The sequence below is a fragment of the Lactuca sativa genome, chromosome 3 (genome assembly GCF_002870075.4).
Source record: "Lactuca sativa cultivar Salinas chromosome 3, Lsat_Salinas_v11, whole genome shotgun sequence".
In the NCBI taxonomy this organism is placed as follows: Eukaryota; Viridiplantae; Streptophyta; class Magnoliopsida; order Asterales; family Asteraceae; genus Lactuca; species Lactuca sativa.
This window is the reverse complement of record NC_056625.2, coordinates 251,554,443-251,566,596: the sequence shown is the minus strand read 5'-3', so window position 1 is coordinate 251,566,596 and position 12,154 is coordinate 251,554,443.

The following is a 12,154-nucleotide window of genomic DNA, read 5'->3' as shown; positions in this document are numbered from 1 at the left end:
AGTAAAAGAAGACATTCCTTCAACGCCAACAGCTCGAAGTGAAACTTCATCAGATACTCCTTCCACTTCCTCAGGACAAACTGAATCTTCTTCAGATATTCCCTCTGCTCCCTCGTTTCAAAGAAAAACTCCTAAAGTTCAAAAGGAATCAGCAAAGGTTACATCAAAAGCGAAAGCGAACGTTCATCATCAACCTAAACAGATGAGGGATAAAAAGATAGAAAGGAACCTAAGATACAGGAAAAACCTTTCTGAAAGGAAACAATTCTGGCACTCCCAGAATGCATACTATTCACACAAGGACAAGAATCTGAAGTATGAAAATAATCTCGTAAGAAAGCACGATAATTCCAACAACCGAAAGCCAAGGTTCGGTTCGCAAGAAGATACCAACCGAAAGCCAAGGTTCGGTTCGCAAGAAAATTCTTACCGAAAGCAAAGGTTCGGTTCTGAAAAGGATTTCAACCGAAACCAAAGGTTCGATTCCAAGAACAACTCCAACCGAACTCAGAGGTTCAGTTCTTAAGTCAGAAGAGAACAAGACTCAAAAGTTAAACCCACCAACGATCAAAAGCAAAAGGGTCACCTACAGTCATCAGCAAGGAAGACACCTCCATCCAAATCCAAATCCTCTCTTCCTAATTCTTCTTGTTCATCTCCATATTGCTCTAACACTAATTCCATGGGTTCTCAAAAACCACGTCCATCTGCTGAACAGAAGGAAAAGCAGAAAGTCGGTGAATTCAAACCTGAGTCTAAAGCGAACAAATCCAATCCTAACAAAATAAAAGTTTTCACCATTAAAAAGAAAGATGAAACAACTTTAATTAAAAGAACATATCTTGTTGATATCTCTCTAACTATTCCTGTTCCCATGAAAACCTCACATGGACCCAAGAAACTTTGGGTTCCTAAATCTGCTTAATTTTTGCAGGTTATAAGTGACGAGCAGTTTGACGAAGAATGGTACATCGACAGTGGCTGCTCGCGTCACATGACAGGAAGGAAGGAGGAACTCAGGGAATACAGATCTCTTGCAAATGGTGGCAACGTTAAGTTTGGAAATAACTCTTACGGCACCATAAAGGGATATGGGATGATAACGAATGGTGATTTTACCATAAGAAAGGTGGCTTATGTGGAAGGACTTCAACACAACCTCATCAGTGTATCTCAGCTTGTTGGAGGTACAGGTCTCAAAGTTTCATTCGATGATGAAGGTTCTGAAATCATAGAGAAAACAACAAAGAAAGTGATTCTGAAGTCAGAGCGAAAGGGTGAAATGTTTCCGCTGAACATGAAACCCATCAAAGGAAACCCAGCAATTTGTCTGCTATCAAAAGCTCAATACGAAGAAAGCTGGTTGTGGCACAGAAGACTCTCTCATCTCAATTTCAAAGATATCAACCGACTTGTCACTGGAGGTCATGTTAGGGGTCTTCCATTGCTCAAGTTTGACAGAGAGCATTTATGTGCTGCATGCGAAATGGGAAAGCAGAGTCGTCAAAGTCACCCATCCATAGTTAATACAAAAGTTGTTGAACCACTCGAATTGCTTCATATCGATTTGTGTGGTCCTTCATCTATTGAAAGCATCGGTGGTAGCAAGTACATTCTTGTTGTCGTTGATGACTTCTCTAGATTTACATGGGTGTTCTTTCTAAAGCTCAAATCTGAAGCGACTCAAAAGCTGAAAGTGTTTATCAAGCAAATTGAAGTCCAGCTCAAGAAGGTCGTTCGCAACATCAGGAGCGACAATGGTCTCGAATTCAAGAACAGGGAGTTTGAAGCGTTTCTTGCAGAAAAGGGAATTAGCCATAATTTCTCAGCTCCCTACACACCACAGCAGAATGGAATAGTCGAAAGACGAAACCGATCTCTGTGTGAAGCTGCCCGAAATATGTTAAGTTTCGCTTCCTTACCTCTATATTTTTGGGCTGATGCTATTTCTGCTGCTTGTTATACACAAAACAGGTCCTATCTCAACAAGCGATTCACGCTCACACCATATGAGATACTAAACAACAGGAAGCCCAATGTGAAATTTTTCCACGTTTTTGGCTCAAGGTGTTTCATCTTTAACTCTAAAGAACACCGCAACAAGTTTGATGTCAAAGCTGACGAGGGAATCTTTCTGGGTTACTCACTCACTCACTTCAAAGGCGTACAGGGTCCTAAACAAACGATCAAGAAGGATTGAAGAGACATACTATGTGACCTTCGACGATAGCTATGTCAAGAAGCTACAGGCCATAGATGACACTGCCAGGGAAATCTTCCCTCAAACTGGTCAAGTCACAATCTCAATCGCCAATATGTACGAGAATTTTCTGGATCTCTTTGATGAACCGGAAAAAGCTTCTCTCTCAGAAGCAGGGGCAGCCGACAACAAAATAGATCATATGAAGAAGATTGTCGAAGATGCTGCAAGAAGAATGCATGAAGGAGAATCGCCTACTGATGAATCTCCAACCAACAATGCTTCAGTCGAGGGGGAGCCAAATTCTCTTGTCGAGGGGGAGCCTAGCTCACAAGTCCAGGGGGAGCCAAGCTCTACCACTTCAACCAAAGGTCCTTCATCAACCGAAGATGCACCTCCTCACGAAAGTCCTTCAATGTCTGAAAATCCAGCACCACAAGAAACCCCTGAACCTTACGTTTGTCAAGACTCATCAATTGTGGAGGAGCATGATGATATGACGCTTGATTTTGATAGCCAATCCGAGCCTGAAGAGATGATCAACGCTGAACTAGATCCATCCTTTGATCCGAATTACCCTCCTCTTACAAAATGGACCAGAGATCATCCTATCTCTCAAGTAGTTGGTGATGTATCTGAAAAGGTTCTGACCCGATCTCAACTGAAGGCAAAACAGACATCCTTATTCTCAAAAGTTGAGTTTTGTATGTTTAACTCATTTGTATCAAAAGTCGAACCGAAGACAGTGAACACTGCCCTCGATCACTCTGATTGGGTTCAAGCTATGCAAGACGAACTAAACGAGTTTGAGAGGAATAAAGTCTGGCGTCTCATTCCAACTCCTCCGGATGCTTCAGTTGTTGGTCTTAAATGGGTCTTTAGAAACAAAATGGACAAGGAAGGTAATGTCATAAGGAACAAGGCTCGTCTGGTTGTCAAGGGATACTGTCAGGAGGAAGGGATAGATTACGAAGAAACGTTCGCTCCAGTAGCTAGGCTAGAATCGGTTAGAATATTTCTGGCCTATGCTGCTCACAAAAACTTTGAGGTCTTCCAAATGGACGTCAAGTGCACATTTCTCAATGGAGAACTTGAAGAAACGGTGTATGTGGAGCAACCTCCTGGGTTCATGAATGAAAAATATCCAAATCATTGCTACATTCTGGATAAAGCTGTGTACGGCCTCAAACAAGCTCCGAGAGCCTGGTATGAAACGCTTACAAAATTTTTAAAGATGTCCAAATTCAAACAAGGTTCGGTTGACCCAACCTTCTTTCGCAAAAAGGAAGGTAACCACCTTATGATTGTTCAAATTTATGTCGATGACATCATCTTTGGCTCTACGAATCCCAGCTTAACAGCTGAATTCAGAAAGTTGATGGAGACTAAGTTTGAAATGAGCTCAATGGGTCCTATTAATTTTTTCCTTGGTTTAAATATAAGACAGGGACCCGAAGGCATCTTTATCAATCAGGAAGCTTACACAAAGACTCTCCTAGCAAAGTTTGGCATGATGGGAGACTCAAAAGTCAAAGTCCCTATGGCATTCGGCACCAAACTTACCCCTTCACTGGATAAACCGGCTGTCGACATCACGCTCTATCGTCAAATGATAAGCTCACTGATGTATCTAACTGCTAGCAGGCCTGATATCATGTTTTCTGTATGTTATTGTGCTCGATTTCAGGCTAACCCACGCGAACCTCACATGCTGGCAGTGAAGAACATCCTACGCTATCTCAAGCGAACCGCCTCCTTGGGTCTATGGTATCCATCCAACTCTGGCTTCTTCGTTCAAGCCTATTCTGATGCAGACCTTGGAGGATGTGGACTCGACCGCAAAAGCACAACTGGTGGCTGTCAATTTCTTGATGGGAAGTTGGTCAGCTGGCAATCCAAGAAACAAACATGTGTGTCGCTGTCTACTGCTGAAGCGGAATACATTGCCGCTGCATCCTGCACATCACAAGTGATTTGGATCCAGAGTCAACTTCGAGACTATGGACTCAATATGAAGAAGATCCCTCTATATTGCGACTCTGAAAGTGCAATTAGGATCTGTCATAACCCGGTGCAACACTCTAAAACCAAACACATAGCACTGAGGTATCACTTCATCAAAGATCATGTGGAAGATGGAAATGTCGAAGTTCACTTCGTAAGAACCACTGATCAACTGGCTGACGTCTTCACCAAAGCTCTTCTAGAAGCCTCATTCAATAAAATTTTGCAAGGACTAGGTATGATGGAATCAGAGTCAGTACCTCACACTACCTCTCAATCTCAAACGTAAGAAGCGAAACCAACCGAACGTTCGGGTTCGGTTCAACCATTTCACTCGCTCATTACTTCAAAGGTAGTTTTTCTAGGTTGTATATTTCTTGTGCAAAATTTGTTTTTCTTTATGTAAAAAGTTTTTTTTTATTGCATATCTAAACTCCTTGGTTTCTTAAAATTTTCCAAAAACCGAAACCTCCAGAAGGTTCGGGTTCGTTTATTCAAAATTTTCAAGAACCGAAACCAACCGAAGGTTCGGGTTCGGTTTTTCAAAATTTTCCTGAACCGAAACCAACCGAAGGTTCGGGTTCGGTTATTCAAAATTTTCGAGAACCGAAACCAACCGAAGGTTCGGGTTCGGTTTTTCAAAATTTTCCTGAACCGAAACCAACCGAAGGTTCGGGTTCGGTTTTTCAACTTTTTCCAACCGAAAACAACCGAACGTTCGGGTTCGGTTTTCCATTTTTTTTAAATCAAAAGTTTTTTTTTTTCTTGTCTTATTTTTTAATCTTTTCTATTCTTGTCTTATTTTTTTTATCTTTTCTATTTTTTTATTTTTTAATTTTATTTTCATATTTTTTATATATAAATTTCAAACACTCCAAAAATATGTTTTTAATTTTTTGTATGTTCGTTTACTTATGGGGATATATTTGCTGAATTACTTAAGTGTCCCTAGAAGCATGCTGCTGTATGTGTCCCAAGCCTCATAAGATTTTGAATAATTGCCTTCACGACTTGGTATACACAAACCTTGTCTTCCCAATAAGGCTAACTTATTTATTCTAATCGTGAGCTACCTCACACTCTTCTCACATGAGTTAAGAATCTCCTGCTTGGTCCTTTCTTTCACAGCAGAGGTACTATGTCTTCTTTCACCATCCCCATTACACTTCTCCATAACATTCGTTTCATCACTGTAACCCTAGAGACTCTCAGAATCTACCACTGAGGTTTATGGTTACGCAACATCTGTGTTTATGATCCTAGTTTCGTGCCACTACGAACTGAGTGAAACCCAAAATTCAACACCAAAGAATTGACGGTGACCAATTAACTTGATCAAGTTTTCACCAACGAATTGACGAATGTACCTTCATGAAATCTCAATTTTTTTTTACGATTCCAATGAAATTGTTACACACCATAACATTTCTTCCCATGGGATCCTGTTATAATTTTAATCTGAGATTTTATACTTATCCAAGTCACTTAAAAATCAACTCCAACCTACTTGTTCAACAGACTACACTGGTCTCACAAGTACTTTGTTCACATTCGTTCTTATATCAAGAATTGAATTGATGAATCAAAGCGAAACCACCCTTATTTTATCTTATTAAAAGAAGCCTTTCAACATTTATTAATAAATGTTTGATCGTAATTCAACGGGATTCCACACTAACACTTTAAGGTCTCTCTTGATCTTGAAGGAAGAGATTCGTGCCCGGGATCATCAGTTTCGTGTCATAGTTGACATCACAGATTATTCCAAAAAGAGTTGCTTTATTTCCTTATCTTTTACACTCTTAGCACGAAAATCCTAGATTTTCAAAAATTCCGTTACTAATTATTTTACAGGCTGGATAATTAATGGATGGTTTATAATGAACTTGTGGTTACCAATAATCCACGTGGGCGTTTTATTCAAAAGACAGCAGACTAAAAAAGGGGATGAGACAAAAGATGCTGACGCGGCGGAAGTTCAAAGGATAGAAATTCAAACGACGGTAAAAAGGCGGGCGCGTGAATTTGAAGAGGCCGCGCTTTTTTCTGACACTATTGGACGCGTGTGCAAGTATTGAAGCGTCATCCATCTAGCATTAATGGCGCGTGTGGAAATGGAAACGGTTCCTCTCTCTGAACCGGCGCTTATTGGGCGGCGTAATCCTAGGAATCTGACACTCTCTCTCCTACGTGATCATCGCACGTCCCAACTGTCACCAATCAGTCACCCAAAAACCCTTCCGTATTTCCATAAGAGATTTGAAACGATTTTTCTCTCTCCTATCACCTACTATAAAAACCCATCAACACCACCTTTTACCTCTTTACTGCCCCCATAATTCCTAAAGCGAAATTACTCCCAAAACTCTCTCCCGGTCATCTTCTTCTCCACACCTGCAACAATGGCTGAATCTTCATCCGTTCATGCCACCTCTCAAATTCTTCCCATCAGACCTCAACAATGCCTTGTCATTGATCTAAACCCACTAGCCTATGATCCCTACATGTCGCCGATTATTGAATGCCTCAAGTACTCCCAACTTGCTCCGGCATTGTCCAGGATTGAAACGGTGCCTATGGTGGCTCTATCTCAGGTCTATGCGACGGCCTACTACGACAAGGGTGTCGACAGAGTTTTTTTTTGAAGTGGCGGAACACAAGACGTCGATTTCTCATTCCCGCTTCTGCTCTATGCTTGGGTTTGCTGCTGACCCATCGCGTGTTCACCCGGAGACAATTCCGGTTGGTATGCTCTACAGCATGTTCTACAACATGGGCTACACGGAAGTTCTCACCTCCGTCGCCAGATTCAAGAAGTCATGCCTACCGCCCCAATGGAATGGGTTATTCACAGTTCTCTTCAAGGGACTGTCAGAACGAAGCTCAGGATCGGACGGGGCCAGTCGTCTTTTCCTGTCAATCATGTATGGGGTCTACAACGGGATCAACCTCGATTACGGGTCTGTCCTTTGGCAACAGCTGATTCAGAGCCTTTCTTCCACTTCTCGACACTCTGAAGTGTCGCTGGCCCGGTTCTGGATCTTGATCACAAGATGGGCCATGGACAGGTTTGACGTCCAAACTGCTGACGGTGCACCGATGTCTTCGATTGGTATGTTCCACACCACGAAGATCATCGTATCCGCTGCATCGAAATTCTCCTTCATTGGCTCTATCCCGGAGTCGATGTATGGTAGTGTGCCATCAGACAGCAGTATGATCAAGGCGATCAAGGAGTTAGGGCCATCTGGTCCGAGGGAACTGACACCGGACATGCTGCGATCAATTCATGATGCTGACAAACCGATGGCAAGGGGTAAGAAGGCAGACAAGGGGAAGAAACCATCAAAAGCCCCAAAACCTACTCCCAAGAAACGCAAACAACCGAAGGCAGCTTCCTCTCCAAAACCGAAAAGGAGGAAGACCCAACCGAAACGGACGCTCGTCCTTTCCTCAACCTCCAGTGAATCCGAAGGTAGGAGTTCGGACTCTGAGGGGTCACAAGGAGACGAATCTCCACAAAGAGGCAACACACCCCCTCGGTCCCCAACCCCGGAGATGGAACTTCACCAATCCCCAGTCCCTTCCCCTTCACCCACAATACCTATTTCCATTCCCACCATAACTCCTACTATACCACCAACCTCATTCCCTATACCTCCACCCATATTCACCACCTCAACCGAAACACCACCTGTAACCGAAACCCCTCCCGTAACCGAACCTCCACAAACCGAAACCCATACACAACCACCACCCGAAACTAACCCCCCACCTACTCAACCTGAACCAATCAAACCCATAACACCCCCAGCTTCACCACCACCTCAATCTCCAGAAGACGCCTCCGATGGCGATGATCAATACCTAGGTGGTGATCACCTGAACTTTGATTCGGTCTACTATAGTCCGTTTCAAGTTCAAAGTGATGAGGAGGATGATGCTCCTGTAACCAAGAAGCATCTCCGCGAGCTGAACGAGAAGGTTGATCAACTTCTCGCCTCCTCTTCCAATCAGCAGTCATCCTTATCTGAAGCTGCCCTTCAGAGGATAGTTGATGCCTTCTCTAGGGCTCAACATGACTCAGTGGCCTCTGCTACTGCTGCAATAGACGCCTCCACCCGAGCTTGTGAGGCAGCGACCGAAAAAGTCGATAAACTATTCCATGACGCTACAATCCTAATGCAGTCTATGCAGGAAAGCGCCGAAGCCACCAAAACAACACTGGAACCACTTGTTAATCAATTGGCCCAGTTTGTAAAGACGGAGTTATCCTCGTTCGCTACCCTCAGACAAAACCTTAGCGACGACAACTCGGCACTCCGTGCCTCCATTGAAGCCCGCTTGGCAAAGCTACAAGAGGATCTTGCGGCTGAAAATACACTGATGGACGTCCTGGCGAGTAAGACTACTGCCCTCAAGGTCAAGAGCACCCAACTTTCCAACTCCCAACAACAATTGGAGGCTCTTCGATCCGAAAGGGAAATCATCAAGACGTGTGTTTCGGATGTCCACGCCGCTCTATCCAACATCCTGGAAGCACACGACCCCATTCTGAATCACTCGGTGAGGCGTACCCTTGCTGAGAAACTCTCTCCGACCATGGCTCTCTTGAGTAAAATTGAAGGCCTACCCAGTTTCGTGTCCATTCCGAAACAAGGGGGAGATGAGAAGAAAGGATCGAAACCACCTCCTTCCTCAAAAGCAACCGAACCACCCCCAACTGGTCATGCCTCGGGTTCGGGTGTGAAAGACAAGGGCAAAAACATTGCAGAGGGAGGAGATGAAGATGAAGATGAAGATGAAGACAAGGAGACTATTGCGGACATGTTAAAGAGAAAGAACAGTCGCAATACTGATGACGATGTCAGTCGTGTGGCACGTGAAGCTGAAGAAGCCGAACGTAAACAAAAAGAAGCCAACGATCTCCTTGAGAGCCGAAAGCTGCTCTTCCCTGCCTGGACCAGGGATCGACTGATAAAAGAGGCCATAGAGACTCCAAGCATACTATGGCTCGAGCCGGTGATATCGTTTGACTGCATCAACTCGGTCGATTCGCAATTTGATATGCCGCTGACTCGAAAGGCGTTCATCTTCCACGCCTTCTCCAACATTTTCGAAGTCCCACATCCGAACGATGAGCTTGACAGGGAGCTCATTGACTTTTATCTGGAGGCCGCTCGCCCTCAATACCTTACATGGAGCGCCCAGAAGATTGTCAGTGTTCGGGTGATGAAGCCGTTTGCCGTGGGGAGATTCACAAACGTCAAGTTCAAGCTTATCCGAGGATCTGCAAGAACTGCTCACATGATCTCTCTGGCGGATCTGCCCAATCTGAACCATCATGATTGGATAGTCTTGTACAACATCTTGCTGACAAACGAAGCCGAATATGGTCCCATCTTAGACCATGTCAAAAGGATGCTGGCATGCTATATCATGGAGGTGGCCCTAATGGATCAGGAGGTTGCCACAGTGTTTAAGAAGAAACCGAAAGTCAAGCCTGTGGGATCGGCCAGTGATCTAAACATGATGAAAATGGGCAAGATAGATTCGAGGCGAAACTCTGTGATGTTCACCAAAGCCGAAGGACAGAAATGTCTGTTCGCGTTAGCTGACAAGCACCTCTACACCACTACCTGCTTGGAACACGTCCTATCTATCGTCAAGCAGTGTAAGGACAATTCGGCTGATGACATCAAATATTTTGAAGATATGATTAATTGGTACATCCGGTTTAGACAGACCATCCTTTCCATAACCAAGTGTCTGTTTAGTACCGTGAAGAAGAAGGTACCAGCTTCAGCTGCCGGCCCAAGTAAGAAGTGATGGTCTCGCTCCAAATTGACGCAAAGGGGGAGATTGTTGGGCTGAAGTTCTGTTTTGTATTGCGTCTTTTGGGCTCGTAGATTAGCCTTGTATTCTCCGGTTTGGGCCTGTCCTACCGAGAGCCTTTTATGTATTGTATATAAGTTATCGCTTGCATGCATATTAGGTTAAGATTCAAGATTTCTGTTTTAGCGTTCCAGAGTTTACGATATTGCTCTCTTGTAATCTTCCAATCCTTTACAGTTGATTTTCTTAATCGAGCTCTTCTAAGGATTTTATTTAATCATTCGACACGTATGATTCAAGCTGTTTGTTCTTATTATTGCGTTCTGCCTTGTTATTTATATTGTGTTCTTGCAGTTTCATATTCATATACCTGTTCACGATCTAATCGATCTTTATAGATTAAAAGTTATTATCTTAATCTCATCAGTATCAGTGGGGAGTTCAGTCGATTTTAGCAGTGCAGAGAGTTTTCTATCTATGTTGGGTGTTGAATATGGGAGTGGGTCCCTGTTCTTGGGATGATCCCGGTGTTGGAGCGATGTTTGATGAGTTGAGGTGAGGGGTACGATGATTTTGTGGTTCGGTCTATGAGCCAGGGATGTCATTGAGCAGTTGAGTTGTTTGATACTTGATTGGTACGAGATTTGGAACGACTAGAGGCAGTCGTGGCGAGAAGTTCTTGAGGAGTTCATCTGAGGATCAGAGTTATGAGATCGATTAATTTCCTTAAAGGGGATTATCGGGTGTTGCGTAGCACTTTCCAGCGGCAGGTGCATTATTTCTGGTGGAAATAGTTTGTGAGGTTGTTGATGTGTAAGATAGTGATGGTTCGAACCCTAAGTGGGGGAGAACCGGGTGGTTTATTGAGAGAACCAGAGATTGGTGCAAGAGCGGTTAGGGGTTGGATGCAGAACCTGCGGATTGAATTCATGAGATCAGGGTCATGGGTGATTAAGGAAGGTGCAGGGCGAGATAATGCATGTGATATATGTCTAAGAGAAGGATGGGTGTCTCCACGGCGGGTGGTCAATGATCAGGAATCTGATGGTGGTCAGAGTCGTCTCGAGTGGAAGGCTCGTAATGATGGTATGGGCAATTGAGAACTTCTAGGTTGAGATATGGGTAGCCGATTATCGAGTAGCCAATTCCTGGGCTAGGATGTGTATTCTTTCTTGAATTTTGAGCGGTAGTGGAAAGGGTTTCGGAGGATCATCGGTGTGTTCTGAAGGGTTAGCGCCTTCCTTGTATTCCAATTGAGTGTTTGGATGCACTGAAGTTGCGCATCGTGTGATATCAGAAATTATTATGGGATTCAGAGGAAATGTATTGTCGTGAGTGTATGGTATTGGGAGTAAGGGAAACAGTGGTTGTGGCAGGATCTTGTGATGTTCTGTTGGGATATTCCGAGGTATCCGGGTATGATACCTTTATTTCGGAGTTACTCGTAAATCTTGAGTTGAAACGATTTGTGGTGTAACAGGTATCTACGGATCTAGTGGGAGCCCTTCGAGTATGGGCATCCAGGGAGATTATTAAGAGAATGGAACTTCGCAAGGGTGGGCATTTTGATATGTCGATTGCTTCCAGAGTCTGGAATGTGTATTCGAGTCGAGTATGGGTAGCTGCCTGTGATAGTCTGCGGAGCATGAGCTAGTGGAGTCAGAGGGTGTTGTGATACTGCGGGGAGCCGTAGTACTCACTAGTCAGAGAGTGTTGTGATACTGTGGGGAGCCGTAGTACTCACTAGTCTGAGGGTGTTGTGATACTGCGGGGAGCCGTAGTACTCACTAGATGGCAAGAGAATGTGATGATGGAATGATCTCCGATCAGTGTATGATGTGGAAAAGTTTTGGGCTTGAGTATCCCTAGTATTGAGTTCTGGAGCCTGGGTGTTGAACCGGGGGCGAGACTGGGGTCACCGTCTCTGTCGGGAGATGCGGTGAGATGCGCAAGGGATATGCGTAGCAGAAACTAGAGATCAGAGTTGAGGTGATCCTCGGTTGGATTGTATTTTCTCGCATGAGGAATAGAGAATTTTGTGACTTACGCGTCCCTGGGTCGGGATAGTGGTCACGGGGAGGAAGTTAGTGGGTTATTTGGATCATGATGATGTCT